This window comes from Piliocolobus tephrosceles, chromosome Y (assembly GCF_002776525.5).
Source record: "Piliocolobus tephrosceles isolate RC106 chromosome Y, ASM277652v3, whole genome shotgun sequence".
Lineage (NCBI taxonomy): Eukaryota > Metazoa > Chordata > Mammalia > Primates > Cercopithecidae > Piliocolobus > Piliocolobus tephrosceles.
In genome coordinates, this window is record NC_045456.1 from 5,001,772 (window position 1) to 5,005,656 (window position 3,885).

Here is a 3,885-nt window from a genome sequence, read left to right on the forward strand (position 1 = left end):
GAATCTCACATATTTTTCTCCAAAGAATTTTACACTCATAAATCTCTTTATATTTATGAGAATGTCCTTCTCTTGAGCTGAAGAATTTTTTCACAGTCTCAATGAGGACTGTTTTCTTCGTATTCATCTTTGGGTGGAAAGGGCGCTATGCAGGCCAGTGATGTGACAGAAGGTAAACAGACTGTATGTGTCTCTGTATGTCCAGTACCCAGCAAATTCCACATCTCTGCTGTGACAGTTGACATGTGAAAGAGGTAACCAAGTGCTCGCTTCGGCAGCACATATACTAAAATTGGAACGATACAGAGAAGATTAGCATGGCCCCTGCGCAAGGATGACACGCAAATTCGTGAAGCGTTCCATATTTTAATAAAAAAAAAAAAAAAAAAGAGGTAACCAATACAAAACTTCCTGCCCAGCCATTCAAAGGATTTACTCAAGTCCCGATCAAGGGAAAAGTAATTTTCACTGAAGTCCCCCACCTTATTAACCTTATTCCTCAGGCTCTTAGAGCACCAAGGGCAAAGAGTCAAATAGAAAATGAGACTGTGGTTCACTAAGGCCACTACGCTGTTCCCACAATATTCTCCTAGTTAAGGCTTGTTCAATATTGGAAGTCAGTAAACTCTTTCTATACAAAGCCAGATAACAAATATTTCAGGCTTTGTGGGTCTGTCTCTATCGCAACTACTCAACCGTCACTGTATTGCAAAAGCATGCACAAAAAATACTTAAATGACTGTGGCTGCATTCCAACAAAACTTTATTTATAAAATACAGCCCACAGGCAGTAGTTTGCCAGCTCCAGACCTATACAGCTAGGGGAGGTTCTCCTGCCCATGCTAATATGGTAGAGTCTTAACGGCAATGACTTGGGCCTCCTGGATCAAGTTTCAGCTGTGCCATTTGGGGAAGGTTCTACAATCCATCATCACTACACCAAGGATTCTGGGCCCTCTGACACACAGAGGTAAAACAGAGGTTCTCACTATACCATTCTCATTCAGTCCATTATCAGCTAATAATGTTACTCCTTAACTCTATTCCCAGCTTTATGGTAGTTCTCATGTGGGGTTCTGGGAAATGCTTCCCCACCACCCATGCCCTACTTTATTATTGACATGAGTTTTTCCTAAAGCAGGCTTCAATGGAGAATTTATTGGAAAAAAAAAAAGTGGGGGGGAAGGTTTCACACTATCATGTCAATTACTATCTTATCTCAAATTTACCTCTCCCAAACTATATGTTAAACTTCCTGACAACAGAAAACACGACTTTAAGGCTGGGCACGGGGCACGGTGGCTCTCACCTCTAATCCCAGCACTTCGGGAGGCTGAGGAGGGTAGATCATGAGGTCAAGAGATTGAGATCATCCTGGCCAACATGGTGAAACCCCGTCTCTACTAAAAATAAAAAAATTAGCCAGACGTGGTGGCGGGCGCCTGTAGTCCTAGCTACTCGGGAGGCTGAGGCAGGAAAATCACTTGAACCTGGGAGGTGGAGGTTGCAGCGAACTGAGATTGTGCCACTGCACTCCAGCCTGGCGACAGAGCAAGACTCTTTCTCAAAAAAGAAAAAAGAAAACATGACTTTATATTTGTTAATTTATCCATGTTAAATTCCTTAAAAGTAAGAATTACATCTTCTTGTTTTTTTGCAGTCAGTGCCTAGCTAAGTGCCTGATATTTGATAGGCATTCAATAGATTTTTCTTAGATGTCTGGTTGAATTTTACTTTATGATGCCATGCCTAGAACACAGTGTTTTAAGTATAGGAAGTAGCTTTAAAAACAAAAAAAAAGTTGATTTTTTAAAATTAAAATGCTTTAATATATGAAAGACACCTTTAAACTGCAAAATATGAACTACAGCTTCTAATTACACAGTAAATCAGTGTTGGATTACTTTTTATGTAGAAATAGATCACCATGTACTACTTTGTTATTTTCTGAGACGGAGTCTCGCTGTGTCACCGAGGCTGCAGTGCAGTGGCCCAATCTCTGCTCACTGCAACCTCTGCCTCCTGGGTTCAAGCGATTCTGCCTCGGCCTCCCGAGTAGCTAGGATTATAGGCATCCGGCACCATGCCCAGCAATTCTTTTTGTATTTTTAGTAGAGATGGGGTTTCACCATGTTGGCCAGGCTGGTCTCGAACTCTTGACCTCAGGTGATCCGCCTGTCTTGGCCTCCCAAAGTGCTGGGATCCATGCACTCCTTTGAAGTAGTTTCAACAACTGATAAAGAGCTATGCTTAAATTACTCAAGAGTTTCCACTATATAGGTATTTGTTTTTTGTTTTTTTTTTGAGACGGAGTCTCGCTCTGTCGCCCAGGCTGGAGTGCAGTGGCCGGATCTCGGCTCACTGCAAGCTCCACCTCCCCGGTTCACGCCATTCTCCTGCCTCAGTCTCCCGAGTAGCTGGGAGTACAGGCGCCCGCCACCTCGCCCGGCTAGTTTTTTGTATTTTTTAGTAGAGATGGGGTTTCACCATGTTACCAGGACAGTCTCGATCTCCTGACCTTGTGATCCGCCCGTCTCGGCCTCCCAAAGTGCTGGGATTACAGGCTTGAGCCACCGCGCCTGGCCTATATAGGTATTTGTTAATCAGTGCATATATATTGCAGGCCTGTAGGGGGAAAAAAGATTCACACTCATTTTTGTTTCTGAAGTTTTGAAAAAAAGTGGCATTAAGGAGCTAGTATAAATCACTTAAGCACATTTATCAGAGACTAATGAAATTATTCACCTTATAGTGCAGAAGAGATGTTCTCTTCTTTGAATTAATTATATTTTTATGATTACCATAAAAGGACTTTAAAGTTAACTATAAGTATTCAATAAATAAGAACGTTAAATTAGAGAACTGAAGATGAAAGATGTAGTAGAGAGCTATTGCAGAGTAGCAGGGACTCAGTCCCCGAAGAGGGATGAAAGATAATCCCAAGGATTTGAAAGTGGTAAATTGGAAAAGCATTCCAGACAATTCATCCTCTAGAAGGGAGAGGGGAAATGATGATTTAGGAACTGAATCACTGTAAAAAGGAGGAATGAGGGAAAGTTTTCAGAGTAGAAAGAGGTAATACTAATTCTAACATGACCAATCCCTTACTCTGTTTACTAAAAAACTCACAAACAATAAACTAAATGTAGATTTGGATGATGAGGATAAAGGCAAACAGGAGGCTTGCAAAGGCCCAAAACTCTTCTAGTTCCCTAAAAAGGTCAGGTCAGGCCAGGCGCTCATGCCTGTAATCCCAGCACTTTGGGAGGCCCAGGCGTTGTGGATCACGTGAGGTCAGGGGTTCGAGACCAGCCTGACCAACATGGTGAGACCCTGACTCTACTGAAAATACAAAAAAATCAGTCAGTGTGGTGGCGCATGCCTGTAATCCCAGCTACCCGGGAGGCTGAGGCAGGAGATCACTTGAACCCAGGAGGTGGAGGTTGCAGTGAGCCAAGATTGTGCCATTGGACTCTAGCCTGGGTGACAAGAGCAAAACTCCGTCACACACACAAGTCAGATCAGCATGGAAAATGACACAATTTCTTTAATAGATAAAAAGACAACAGAAGTGGCTCACGCCTGTAATCCCAGCACTTTGGGAGGCCAAGATGGGGGAGGACTGCTTGAGGCTAGGAGTTCAAGACCAGCCTGGTCAACATAGTGAGACCCTATCTTACTAGAAAAAAAAAAAGACAACAGCAGCATTTGTAGTTTTTCTGGTATCAACAGTCTAGCAAAATCTCAAATACAAAAAATTAAAATACAAAGAATTAGAATTTGGGTGAGACTATTTCAGTGTTACAGACACTGTTCTACAATTAATTGGGTCAGCAACAAAACCCAGGACAAGAGCAGAAACCACACACAATGGTTCTCTATGAG

At 42.4% G+C, this 3,885-nt stretch overlaps 1 protein-coding gene and 1 non-coding gene across 2 annotated transcripts in view; one reads left to right on the plus strand and one right to left on the minus strand.

Annotated features, from left to right (window-relative positions):
* The window catches only part of CDKL5 (cyclin dependent kinase like 5), a 228,186-nt gene that overhangs the window by 133,172 nt on the left and 91,129 nt on the right, over positions 1 to 3,885 (minus strand). The gene's annotated exons all lie outside the window — the stretch shown is intronic.
* On the plus strand, positions 263 to 369 carry LOC111531739. Its single transcript, XR_002728378.1, has one exon. It is a non-coding gene; the product is annotated as a U6 spliceosomal RNA (small nuclear RNA).